The 14,886-nt window shown below is 37.2% G+C and overlaps 1 long non-coding RNA gene across 1 annotated transcript; it reads right to left on the bottom strand.

The window, feature by feature from the left end:
- Positions 1-7,617: 7,617 nt before the first annotated feature.
- On the bottom strand, positions 7,618-14,654 carry LOC138844404 (uncharacterized). Its single transcript, XR_011380184.1, has 2 exons — positions 14,573-14,654; positions 7,618-10,102 (listed from the first exon to the last, which is right to left on the bottom strand). It is a non-coding gene; the product is annotated as an uncharacterized lncRNA (long non-coding RNA).
- Positions 14,655-14,886: the final 232 nt, after the last annotated feature.

Below are 14,886 nucleotides of genomic sequence, written 5' to 3'. Positions count from 1 at the left end.
TGAACATGAAGATTTGAATCTCTGGATTTGAATGATTTTGTCGGGTTTTATGGATCAAATAAAGAGTGACCCATTTTCACAGATCACCAAAGGCCACTTACCTGAAGAGTGCTATGTTATATTTTTGATTGACACATAATTATACAAATTCATAGGGTACAACATGATGTTTTGATGCATGTATACTCTTTGTGATGATAAAATTAGGAAAAATAGCATATTCATCACTGCAATCATTTATCCTTTTTTGTAAGAACATAAAAATCCTCTCTTCTGGCTCTTTTAGAATATATGATACATTTTTGTTATATACTCACTGAATTAGAATACTGGAGCTTGTTCCTTCTGTCAAAATGTAGCATTATACCCATTGATTAACCTCTTTTCTTTACCTGTGTACCTATATCTTGGTAACCACTTTTCTTGTTTTTTTAAATATTTATTTATTTATTTGAAAGGTAGTTAGAGAGAGAAAGAGGGAGAGAGAGACAGAGAGAGAGAGAGACAGAGAGAGAGAGAGACAGAGAGAGAGAGACAGAGAGAGATCTTCCATCTGCTGGTTCACTCCCCAAATGGCCACAATGACCAGGCTGTGCCAAGCCAAAACCAGGAGCCAGGAGCTTCTTTTGGGTCTCCTTTGTGCCATATTCTACTGCTTTCCCTGGCACATTAGCAGGAAACTAGATCAGAAGTGAAGAAGCTGGGACTTGAGCCAGAACCTATATGTAGTTTAGCTTAACCTGCTAAGGCTCAGCACTGTCCACCCTACTTTTTTTTTTTAAAGATTTATTTATTTATCTGAAAGGCAAAGAACCACTTTTCTACTCTCAACTTCTATGAGATCAGCTGTTTCAGGTATCACAAATGAGCACGATCATGCAGTATTTGTCATTCTATGCCTGGTTTATTTCTCAAACAATGTCCTTTATGTTCACCTACACCTTCACAAATGACAGTGTTTCAATCCTTTTATTGCTGAGTAGTATTCTATTAAGTATTTGACATATTTTTATCCATTCGTCTGTTGATGGCATGTAAGATTGATTACATATCTCATTAATTTGAATAGTGCTTCAGTAAACATGGAGTACAGACTTCTTTGGAACACATTGACTTCATTTCCTTTGGATATATCCCCAGTTGTGAAGTTGTTGGATCATAGAGTAGTTCTATTTTCAATTCTACAAAAGATGTTAAACAATATACCAAAGGTTTTGGCAGCTTATGTGGAACACACATATTTCCTCAAAAACAAAAATTCATAAAATTGATATTGATAAAAACTAACATGGAAAGAAAAAAATTGAATAGTCCCATATATAATTAAGAAATTAGGTTCATTTTAAAAGTATTCTCCGAGACGTAACCAAACACTGACATGGTTTATCTGGTAAGTTACTCTAAACACTTAGAGAAGAAATAACAGCACAGTATTACATTCTTTCAGAAAACATAGAAGAATCAATTGCTTTCCAGTTCATTTTAAGAGATGAACAAATGAACATAAATCTGATATCAAAACCCATTGCATAAAGGAAAACAATTATATCACTATAGTCCTAATTAATACTCAGGAGAGCTTAGCTAAATAAATAGAAAATCAATTAAAATTATAAGAATAAAATGCAAATCATAAGATTTTTCTTCTCTTTAACTTTTGTATGTTTTGATGATTGTAGTTATCATTCTTTGTCTTCTAATATAGGATTCCTGTAAGCATTTAGTTTTTTTAAAATAAAGAGATTTACTTATTTTTTTTTAAAACAGAATGATAGAGATACAGAGAGAAAGAGATCTTTAATTTGTAAGTATATCTCCTAAATGCCTGCAACAGGTGGGGGTAGACCAATGTTTCCTTAAAATAATTATTTTGAATTCTTTGTCATGTAATCTATTTCTATTCTTTTGTGGTCTGTTGATAGAAATTGTTGTGTTTCTTTGGAGGCAATTTCTTCTACCAATTTTTGTAGAGTCACTTTCCTATTAAAAGCCTTCTGCACAAAATGTGTCCTGGGATGTTGATTGTATATGCTTTATTGGCTTTGGTTCCAGGTGGACACTTTAGTGAGTACCCATGTAGCTTCCTCAACTGTAATTGATATTGTCAGTGTTTGAGGGCTATCTCAGTGGTCTAAGCTGAAGAGATTGTGGAACTACACCACCAGTTGGGATGCAGCTCCCTTATTAATGGCAAGTTCACTGGTAACTCAACACAGTATGCCTGACTGTATGAGGTGCTTACCAGTTACTGTGATTATATAAGTGCAAGCACACCCCTGTGGGTTAAGGTAGGTACAGCAGTGTGCCTAGTAGTAGGGTGGGTGCCTTCCAGTGTCCTTGGGGATAAAGTAATAAATAGTCTAGACAAGGTGCCCAGGTAACTTCATGGAACTTCTAGTATCCAGCTTGCTTTGCGAGGTGTACCCAGCTGTTTCCAGGAGCCAAGAAGCAGATTCTTGTAAACAAGGACCTCAGTTGGCCAAACTTCTGAGAACTGGTCATTCAGCTGCTTCCTGGTCCATCACAGGGTGAGTTGGGCCGGACTCCTGCTCCTATAGGTAGAAAATGGGCCATGTCTGTTAAGAAAAATTCTTGGCTGCTTCCTAAGGTGAGGGGGACAGGCATAGACATGACCATTCAGATGCTTCTACAGCAGCAAGAGATTGGGCAGGGCTGCCCAGTTGTTTTCTTGGGGCTTCTTCAGGCTCAGCCCCTCAGGGTGTGCCTCCCAGTTTCTTTCTGGAGTCTTGGGAAGGGTAGGAAAAGCCTTTTGGCTGGTTCACAAGTTTAGATATGTGGAGCATCTGGGAGCAGCTGTTTTATAGAATTCCAGGTGGGAGGAGTTTCAAGATGGCTCAGCAAGATCCTAGGTTGGAGAGGGCACAACATAGGTTAAGTTTTTCCTCTGGGACAATGCAGTGGTGTGGTAACCCAGGAGCTCCCCAAACTGAGCTCACAGCCTGTTGAAGGCAGTAGAGATCTTCAGTGGGAGATGCCTCAGGTATCTGTGATGTTTGTGGGGTTTCTGGAGGCCTCCTGCTATTGCTTTTCCTACCAGACCAAACCCTCTGTTCAGGGTCAATCTCAAGAAATGGAATGGCAGCTGCTGTGTTTATAGTTTCTTTCCTTATAAGGACATAATGTGTATCTGTGTATTTGGCACAATTTAGTTCTGTGCTTACTGTCCTGGACCACTCAGCTTTGAACTGACACTTCCTCCATACTCTGTTGCCCACAGCTGAAGGAGAGGTGGGGAGGCAGTCCCTTGCCCACCTGACTAACTGAGTTCCAGAAATTCAGAACATAGGTACTAGCCTGGAGCAGGGGCTGCAAACCTCAGCCTAACAGTAGATATGCAGTGGAGCTGGCTTGTCTGTGTTATGATGTTATGCTGCTTAGAGTTGGGGAAAGGATGGTGGGAGCAACTCTTTCCTTTTTGTCCTCTTCAATGAATCTTGTCTTATTCTTATACTAAAACTAGGAACTATGGTGTGTCATCTGTTCTGCAGCTCCTTTGAAGGTAGACTGGTATGTTATTGGCTGCTCAAATTGGTGTCTTTATAGGGAGGTTATTGGTGGAGAGTCTTAGTCACTTTCTGTCACCTTGATCTTTTTGCTGACAACTGTTTGCCTCTGAAATTACTTAATTTTATATTACTGTTTCTCCAACGTCATTTTGTAACAAAGTTTTATTTATTTGAAAGCAAAAGTTATGAGGAGAATGTTCCATGAACTGGCTGCAATGGCCAAGGCTGGATCAGGCCCAATTTAGGAGTCAGGAACTCCAGCCAGGTCTCTACATGGGTGGTGGGGACCCAGGTACCTGTACCATCTTCTTCTGCTTTCTGAGGCACATTAACAGGGAGCTGGATCAGAAGTAGAGTATCTTCGACCCAAACCAGCGCTCCTATGGAGCAGCATCACACGTGGCAGCTCAACCTGGTGTGCACAATGCTGGCTTCAACTTGACTTTTAGTAAAAAATGTTCATTTTATACCACAATATCTACAGTGTTATTCTCTAAATAGGCCTGTTGTAGATATACATTAAGTGTTCTTAAAAGAACGGAAAGATAAATAGTATTCATATAAAATCTGAACTGTATATTTTAATTACATCCAGAGATTTTGAATTGAGTGATCACATTTCAGCTAGCTCATGTCTACTGAGAGGCGTGACGTCTAGTCTCCCTTTACAATGTGCATTGGAGCTGGCACTGTGGCACAGTTGGTTAAGCAGCCACTTGTGAAGCAGACATCCTTTATGGATGTTGGTTCGAGTCCCGGATGCTCCACTTCTGATCTCTCTCCCTGCCTGGGAAAGCAGCAGATGACCTGAGCATTTTGGCCTCTGCACCAGCATGAGAGAAACATATGAAGTCCCAGGCTGCTGGCATCAGCCTGGCTCAGCCCCAGCCACTGCGGCCATTCAAGGAGTGAAGCAGCAGATGGAAAATACAGCTCTCTCTGTCCTCCTGTTCCGTTTTTCTCTCTCTTGCACTGCCTTTCAAATGCATAAATAAATCTAAATATATATATTTATATACATATAAATAAAATATGAAAATATTTACATATAAAAATCTGTTTTCCTATTTTAACCTCATATGCTTTAATATGATTTGGACATGAATTAAAAATTTAAAATGCATTCAATTCAATAATTAAACTCAAAACAAATAAAAATAGAAAAGAAGACTGAGACAAGCTTAGAGAAATATAATAAATTTATGTTGCTCATATGGCCTCACTACTGCTGGTCACACAGTTTGGCTTACTTTCCTGGAAGCTAAGATAAAAAAAATACTTAACTAGGTATATCCATGTCTGTTGTAATAGTCATAAAAGTCCCTCTGCAGGGGCAAATTATTTCTTGGATAGAAATTCAGTGAGACATAAATCATGGAGATCCATGGATAAAGGGTAGTCTGTATAGTTTTTATTATTTTTATTTTTGTTTGTCCCAAAGGAAAAACAATACTACTCTGATAAAGCTTTTATCTCTCAACCTACAAAGGTTGAGAGCAGTGCATTAATTTACAGAACATAGCAAAGAAACCAGTCAAGTCATGTCTTTAGGACCCTGAATAATATGGGTTTCTATGTGAAGAATTTCATGTGATCCATATCTAATTCATTGTAGAGACACAATTTACCAAATTCAGAGGAATGAAAGCTTCCCATCTCTTGAAACTGTCATATCATATATCCAAATTTTTTAAAAAATTTTTGTTTGAGAGGTAGAGCTATAGACAGAGAAAGAGAGAGTGAGAAAGAGAGAGAGAGAAAGAGAAAGGTCTTCCATCGCTGGTTCATTCTCCCAAAAGGCTGCAGTGGAGTGAGCTTGGCCCATCTGAAGCCAGGAGCCAGGAGAAGCTTCTGTGTCTCCCAAGTGGATGCAGGGGCCCAAGGATTTGGGCCATCTTCCACTGCTTTCCCAGGCCATAGCAGAGAGCTGGATCAGAAGGGGAGCAGCTGGGACACGAAGGAGCACCCATATGTGATGCCGGCATGATAGCTGGAAGCTTAGCTTACTGTACCACAGCACCAGCCCCCATATGTGCACATTTTAAGATAGTCTTTAAAAGTGTCATTGAGAATTTTAGCAATCAGATGTGACAGAACTAAATCATCATTCTGTAATTCCAAAATCTGGGAATTTATATTCTTCCTTGAAGAAAGGGCCAACTAATTTTGTCGTGGATATGAGTAGCTGGCAGGTGTACAGATCCAATTTTTATCTACAAAAGATGTGAAAGTATTGTGTTTGACTCTCAAGAGCTCTAAATCTTAAAATAAGAATGTGGATTCTTAAAATAAGTATTTGGAGAAAATATGTTATTGACAGACTTCCAATAGAACAATCTGATTTTCCAGAGAACTTAAAACTACCTACTTTCAAAAAAAAAAAAAACTACCTACTTTCTAGCAGGTAATATACTTTTGTGTTGTTGAACAAATGAATTTTTACCTTTCCTCATATAATCCTATACTAGTAATAACTTTGATATTTCATTTTTTTGTGTAAAGATATCTTATCAATAAAAACTCCAGCTAATTTTATAATCAACCTTTCATTTGTTGTACATTTACTGAGCTTCCTGTTTGTAATACTATGTACATAACAATGAAACAGGCCAATTGTTGTGCTCATGGAGCTACAATCAAATAGGGTATAACAATACGTACTAAACAGTAAATACACTTCCACTGCAGGCAATGTGACACATTAGATACCTAAAGAAATATTTTTCATAATCTATGTATAAAATATTATTAAATAAAATTATTATTAAATAAAATAATATTATTTTATTATTTAAAATATAGACTAGAGGGTGCCATGGCATAGTGGCATAGCCTCTGGCTATGGTATGGCATCACTTATGGGCTCCAGTTCATGTCCTGGCTGCTCCATTTCCAATCCAGCTCCCTGTTAATGCACCTGAGAAAGCCGTGGAAGACAGCTCAAGTGCTTGGGTCCTTGTACCCACATGGGAGACCTAGAAGAAGCTCCTAGCTCCTGGCTTCAGATCAACCCAGCTCTGGCTATTGCCGCCATTTGGGGAGTGAACCAGCAGATGGAAGACTCTCTCTCTCTCTCTCTACCTCTACCTCTACCTCTACTTCTACCTCTCCGTCTGCCCTGCCTCTCTTTCTCTGTAGCTCTGACTTTCAAATAAATAAATAAATCTTTAAAAATATAGACTAGAGGGAAACTTACCATGAAGTTATTTGAGACTTAAGTTTTAGGACCCCTTCCACAGCTAGCAAATTTCTGTTAATTATTTTCTATACTTTTTCATTAAGGATCTCTTCCAAACTATAAGTTTCTAGAGCTTATATAAGTGATCACTCACTGTATAATTTCATAGATGAATAAATTAGAAAGTGGGAGAAAACACCAGAGATAATATACAAGGATAGACTGAATACAGAAAAGCAAGGTATCCCTGAAGCAAAATTCATCCTAGAAATATCTATCCATCTTCTGTAACCTTAGTGGGGCAGAAATACAGGCATCCCCTAAGTGGGAGTTACACAGGATAAGCCCTTCGTAAATCCAGGATCCCTGGAGGTGATATTTTCAATGAATGAAACCCATGCCCTGCCTCAAAAAAAAAAAAAAATACATAATAAAACCTTACACTGACAATAGTTGCCTGTTTGGGTTTTGTTCTAGTAAAGTGGAAAAAAACATTCTTTAAGAATTCCAACCACAAGCCTGGCATCAGGAGATTTGGGGTCAGAATTCATTCTATTTGTATAACCTTCAAAAATTCCATGCTTAAAATTCAGTTAAAATGGAGTGTTAAATTCTGCTTCCACAATCAACCTGAATCCCTAAATTCAATGGGAACATTTTATATCAGAGTTACTCTAGGGAATGGTTTTACCAATTGTTTTGCTACCATGGAATGCAGATCGCCATGTTTATAGTCTCTAGCATTGGTTTCTTTATAGTTCTTTGGCTATCATAACTTCACTTTTGCTGCCTCCGCTCACTGCCCAGTCTCAAAATTGATGTCATCTGTTCCAAATTTTGTGCCCATTTCTAGAACTAGATTTTATATCAGCAACCTATAACTTTAAACAGATAATGCCAAAACTTAGTGACTGAAAAGAGTAGTTTAAGTATTTTTATTATTCTGTGGTTTGCTTAGATGGTTCTTCTGCTGGCTCCTTGTGGGCTCATTCATACAGATATTTTCTCCTTGAGGATTGATTGGAACTTGGCTCTTTCTCTCCATAGTAGGAATAGCATTCCAAGAGAGGAAGACCCATGCCTAAGCACTGAGTAAGCCTCTGCTTGGATGATAGCTGTTGACACCTCATTGGTCAGACAAGATCATTTGGGGAATCCCAGAGTCCATGTGGGAAACAACTACAAAAGGTCATGAATTTTGAAAAAGTAACTCACTAGGGGTACTGGGTGTACCAGTCCACCGCAGTGAAATAGAAGCTGAGCTGCTGCTTTTACATGAATTCAGGGCCAACAGTTTCCAACTTCTTAAAATGGTTCCTAGTCAGAGAATATAAGCTTGATTAGAATAAATAATTTGGTGAATAATTAGATTCATCATATAAATTGTGAACATTTCAATAGCAATGAATCATCTTTTCAGAATTTTATCCATAGTAAGTGACAGAAAAATATCCTACAGTACCTGACTCCTGAAAATACAAGCTCTTGAATGTATAAGTTGTCATTTTATAGTAGAATGAGAAAATTCTTGATGGCTAGTGGGTATTTGAGCTTCTTTCAAATTAACACATTATAAAACTAGATTGAAAAGCTCTGTTATTATTTCTCCTACTGAGAGAGTATTTCCATCAATTGGAGTTCATTTTCCCAGTAAGAAATCCACATTATCTCATTGTACTGTGGTCTGACCCCAGTGAGTTTGATGCCTTTTACTAGATTCCCTCATTTCTTTCTTTTATTTCGTTTCTGATAGCACATGTACATATAAAAACATTATTTACTAAACAATGCTTATCAGACTGGCCAGGTCTTTTGTTTCCTAGGCAAGGGGCAGCCTTTAGTGGTTTCAAAATTCCTAGTAAAAATAGTATTTAAATTTTTAAATTAAGAAAAAATGGTTCAAAAGATAAAATATTAAGGGAATGATCTCAAAGTATTTATTAGCTTGAACTCTAGAAACTGTATTATTCAATTATATTTGTGATGAGTTAGAATGAGCAATGCTGGTGATCAAAATAAAGTCCAAAATGTATAATGTCGTCATGGTTAAAGATATTAATTTTCAAGGTAGAATTCATAAAATATAACATTTATTGAAAACCTACCATTTAGTAGACCTTATGTTCATTTCTTTACATGCAAAATTTTGATTCTTAAAGAGAGTTATATTCTTAGAATTGTGTCTATGAGCTACATTTGAATCTGTTCTGTTTGTGTTAATATATTAACATAATTCATGAGAAAAATAAACCTATCACATACAAATATTTTAAAAATAATATGCAGAATCAGGCTTGGATAGGTTAAATAAAAATGAACACAAGCTGATAAGTGGGAATAATACAAAGGATTCAGTTCTGTCTTCATTTAAACCATCTGACTTAACTTCTAAACCCTAGTCATAGTGCTAATGATCAAAATAATAATTTTGCCTTTTTTTTTTGAAAAGTGTCCTCGAGACTTATTTATGATTACATTGTATTTCATTGTATGAGGCAACTTCTGTGGTGATAAGTCACAGATTTCTTTGTCAGGAAGAAAAGAGGAGTCCTGTGAACAAATGTTTCTCAGGTTACTTGCATCATCTTCTCTAACAACTATTAAATAATTTTTTTTCCTTGAGAAAAGGTACAAGAAGATATTAGTGAATAAAGCAGTTTATTGTCCCTACTGCCAATGAGCTTGCCAACTAATGGGATTCAGACAATAAAGAAGAAAACAACTAGGGAAAAAATTATAAAAATATTGTTTATTCTCTAATGCAAACACTCTGACCTGGGATATGATCAGTCTAAGGAATTCTGGTGCATGTGACCAGGAGATTTCACATGGAATGAGATTCCTGGTGACTAAACCAGAAGTGCCAGAAATGGCTATACCACAAGATCATTTGGCTATCTTGGGGCCGGTGCTCTGGCACAGCGGGTTAAAGCCCTAGCCTGAAGCACCGGCATCCCATATGGGCACCGGTTCTAGTCCCGGCTGCTCCTTTTCTGATCCAGCTCTCCACGTGGGAGACCTGGAGGAGGCTTCTGGCTCCTGGCTTCGGATCAGAGCTTCGGCTATTGCAGTTATCTGGGGAGTGAACCATCAGATGCAAGATCTCTCTCTCTGCCTCTCCTTCTCTCTCTGTGTATCTCTGTCTTTCAAATAAACACATCTTTTTAAAAAATAGATAAAATAAACTAAATACTATGAGATAAAGAAAAATGTAGGAATACAGAGAGTATCCACTGAGGAATAAATGTGAGTCCAAATAAAGATTGGAAAGATATAGAATAAGAAATTGTTACAGTTATTACCTAGAGCTTGTTTGAAGGTATAAGTAGCTAGATTTCTGAGAGATAGTGGAAGATGAAATTTTTTCAGGAAGTTGATATCCACAGATTCATGAGCTCTAAAAGAGATAATGTAATAGATAAAATAAACATGATCCTGGAGTTTTTACATCCTTCAGCACTTGCTTTATGTAATGAGATTACTCAGTGTTTCAGGTGCCAATAATGATGGTTCCTTCTAATAATGATCTTTGGAATTTTTTAATACACAGACTTTTTAATCTGGACTATAATTCCTGAAGCATTTTACTCATATTATACTTTTCTTTCAGCTGAGCAAATTGAGTCTAATAGGAATCAAATAACTACTTAAAGGTCATACAGCTTACCAGTGTCAGATTTCTATAAAGCCAGGCTTGAGGCTTGAAGAAATTGCACTCGTTCATTGATTGTAAGAGCACACATTGTTTTCACATTTTAATACCTAAAAATATTAGATGATATCATTCAATATAATTGTTAGCCTTTTTTTCCTTTTCTTATGAAATGGAGAGTTGATGGTACTGTAGCAATCAATGATATTTTCAGTTCAATACAGTGCAATATCAGATAGCCTTATGCAAAGCTTGTCCTGCTAGTAGTGCATAATCTGCCACTCTCCATGCCTGACTAACTACTATTTATTTTCCAATCACAGCCCATTTTCTTCAGTCCATTTAACTTACTTTCATGATATTTTCACAAAAAGTTTTATACAAGCATAATGTCCCTTGTTGCCGACACCAGCATTGCTATGAGGGATTGCTGATTACAATCTATCTATAGATATTATTCAAACTGATTCCATTATATAAGGAGCTGTATTTTTCTTTGAGCCTAGTACAACCTCTTCACTTTCCAGATAAAAGAAATCTGAAAGTTAGAGAAACTCAATGATTTATTCAAAGTCCTGCACCCAAAAAGCAACAAAACAGGATCTCGGTGTTTACTTGAACTGTATTGAATATTTTCTCTTTAATAATATCAGATCAACATAACAATTAGTGAGAATTGTGCTGTAGTAAGCATGCATTTGCTGTAACCCTGAGAATCTAATGTATTAATAAATTCCTTAAATAAAAACAGTAATGAGATAACAGTACACAGCTTCAGAATAATTAAAACTAAAAATAGTAATAACACTAAAAGTTGCTGAGGATGCTAAGAAATTGAGTTATACATGCATTGGTGGTGAGAATGTAAAATGCTTCAACCACTTCAATCACTATTTAACACTCTTTCAAAAGCTAAATATGCAGGGCCAGTGTCCTGGCTCAGAATGCTAAACTGCCATCTGCCATGCTGGCATTCCATATCAGAGAGCCAGTTCAAGACCCAGCTTCTCCAGTTCCATTCCAATTCTGTGCTTTTATGCTTGAAAAATCAGAGAGTAATGGCCCAAATACTTGGGCACCTGTACCCTCATGGGAAACCAGGGCTTAGTTCCTGGATCCTGGCTTTGGCCTGGAACAGCCCTAGCCATTGCAGCCATTTGGGGAATGGACCAGCTGATGGAAGATCCATCTCTCTCTCTCTCTCTCTCTCTCTCTCTCTGTATAACTTTGTTTCTCTGCCTCTCCCTCTCTCTGTATAGCTCTGCCTGTCAAATGAATAAATAAATAAATCTTTAGAATACTAATCATGCCATGTACCATATAACCAGGTAGCTGCAGTCCTGAGCATTTATACCAGAGGAATAAAGATGTGTGTGTACACATACACACACGCACATACACACACAATAGTGTTGTAGAATGAGATTAAATAACATGCAAAATGTATGAATTAAGTTTAAAGATCTGTTCACTGTATCTGAGGAAGCCTATAGATTTAATCAGCAATTCACAGGAAACGTGAAATTACATCAAAAAGTTTGTGGAAGCAAAAGTGTTGTGGTGCAGTGAATTAAGCTGCTGCCTGTGACACTGGCATCACATATGAGTGCTGGTTTGAGTCCCAGCTGCTCTACTTCCAATCCAGCTCCCTGCCAATGTGCCTAGGAATGCAGTGGAAGATGGCCCAAATACTTGGGTCCCTGCACCCACGAAAAGAGACTTGAAGCTCCTGGCTTTGGCCTGGCCCAACACTGGCCATTACTGCCAGATGTAATCTCTCTTTCTCACTCTCCCTTTGTCTCCCCCCCCCCGCCCCATAACTCTGCCTTTTAATAAATTTTATATATATATATATATATATATATATATATATGATGCTCACATTGCACATCAGAGTCCATGGGTTCAATACCCAGTTCTGGCTCCCTACTCAAGCTTCCTGCTAATTCAGACCCTGGGAGGCAGTGGTGATGGCTCAATTAATTGGGTTCCTGCCATGTTCATGGGAGACCTGGATTGCATTCCCAGCTCCTTAGCCTGGTCTAGCAGATGTGAACTCTTTCTCATCTTTTTTTCTCTTTCTGTCTCTCTCTACCTCTCTCTCTGACTCTTAAATACATAAATAATTTTTTAAAAATATATTATCTTTTGATACCATCAAATTGTTAGAGAACATTGGGGAAAACCTACAAGAAATTGGCATAGACAAAGAGTTCTTGGAAAATACCTCAGAGGCATAGGCAATCAATGCCAAAATTGACAAATGAGATTACAGCAAATTGAGAAGCTTCTGTACTTTAAAAGAAACAATCAGCAAATTGAAAAGCCAACCAAATGAATGAGGAAAAATATTTGCAAGCTATACAATTGATAAAGGATTAATAACCAGAATATATAAAGAGATCAAGAAACTCCACAACAACAAAACAAACAACCCAGTTAAGAAATGGACAAAGGACTTAAACAGACATTTTTCAAGAGGAAATCCAAATGACCAACAGACACATGAAAAAATGTTCAGGATCACTAGCCATCAGAGAAATGTAAATCAAAACCATGATGTTTTCATACAGAAATCAACAAATAACAAATTCTGGTGAGGATGTGGAGAAAAAGGTGCCCTAATCCATTGCTGGTGGGAATGTAAACTGGTAAATCCACTATGGAAGACAGTATGCAAATACTCAGAAACCTGAATGTAGACCTACTGTATGACTCTGCCATCCCACTCCTAAGAATTTACCCAAGAGAAATGAAGTCAGCGTATGAAAGAGCTATCTGTACATCCATGTTTATTGCAGCTCAATTCACAATAGCAAACACATGGAATCAACCTAAATGCCTGTCATCTGAAGACTGGATAAAGATACTATGGGGTATATATACCACGGAGTACTACACAGCAGTAAAAAAAAAAGAAATCTGGTCATTTGCAACAAAATGGATGAATCTGGAAAACATCATACTTATTGAAATAAGCCAATCCCAAAGGGACATAACCATCAAATACCATATGTTCTCCCTGACCTATGATAACTAATAGAGCACCTAAAAAGCAATCTGTAGAAGTGAAAATGACACTTTGAGAAACAATGACATTGAATAGCCCATGCATTGACTGTTGAGGAACAGATTTTTTTTAAAAAAATTTTCCCTTTCTTTTCTTTTATCTTATTTTACTTACCTTTTTTTTCTTTCAAACTAAATGTTGAACTCTTTACTTAACATAGAGTTAACTATATGTGTACAAAGTTAATTGAAAATAGATCTTAGTTAAAAATAAGAGAGGAAAGAGGAAAGGGGGCAGGGATATGGATAGGAGGGCAGGCACAGAGAGAAGAATCACCATGACCTTAAAGTTGTAATTGTGAAATGTATGAAGTTTGTAACTGTGAAGTAGTATTGTTCTGTATACATTCTTAGGGACTTACTTCTAAGGGTATGGCTTAAAAACTTGGCATAGGGCCCCAAATTCCCTTAAGCTGGGTGGTAAAAATAGCATTCTAAGTGTTATAGAGATCATATGGATAAAGTGATCATATAGATAGGATCAAATGTTAAAGTGATCATATAAATTAGACTAAGACTTTGGTAAATAATAGAATTAAAAAGGAGGCAGTTGATACAGCAGACTCATAGAATGACAACTGCCTTAAGTAGCACTCTGACCTCAGAATCAACCCTTAAGGCATTCTGGTTGGGCGGAAAAGCCCAGGGGAGCATTTCAAGCATGGCAATCCAAGACACTGTGGCAAAAAAATGTTTTAGATGAAGCACCTCTGTGGGTGAGACCCTAGTGGAAAGAAGCAGCCACCAAAGAAGGATATACTTTCCTTAGAAGGGAGGAGCTTCCACTTTGCCTATGGCTTTATTGAAATACTGAAGAAGTTCATGGATCCAGAAGGCTTCCACTGCCTAGGCAGCTCTTGTCAAGAGCCTCAGATGATCACTGACATCATACATGAGTGTTAGTTGTCAAATAAACAACAGAAATCACTGTGTGCTAACTTCCCATGCAGGACCTCTGTCCTCAAAGAGTTGTGTTATGAGACTTAATAGTAAAACTTTTTCTCAAAGAATTACTTCATTTTAGTGTATTAAGTGAAGGATCTTCTTATGTATCATATTTTATAGCTATAAGTGCTTCCAAAAGATGTATCATTCTTGGATTCTTCTTTAAAGATAATTAAGTTTCTAAAAAACAAACAAAATTACCTTCGAGATGCAGTGACTTCTAACAGTCTTTGTCTGGACTGTTGAGGTACAGTTTTTATTCTTGTTTTTTTTTTTTTTTTTTAGTTTTTGCTTTTTTTTTCTTTCTCTCTCTCTTTTTTTAATCCTCATACAAAGTGTTGAACTCTTTACCTAAAATAAATATTCTGTGTATAAAGTTATATGTACATAAATCTTAGTAAAAAAACAAGACTGGGAACAGGAGAGGGAAGAGGCAGAGGGGTAGGAGCGTGGGTGGGAGGGTGGGTATGGTGGGAAGAATTACTGTGTTCCTAAAGTTGTATCTATGAAATGCA

This window comes from Oryctolagus cuniculus, chromosome 11 (assembly GCF_964237555.1).
Source record: "Oryctolagus cuniculus chromosome 11, mOryCun1.1, whole genome shotgun sequence".
NCBI classification, from domain to species: domain Eukaryota; kingdom Metazoa; phylum Chordata; class Mammalia; order Lagomorpha; family Leporidae; genus Oryctolagus; species Oryctolagus cuniculus.
This window is presented reverse-complemented; position numbering and strand designations above follow the sequence as displayed.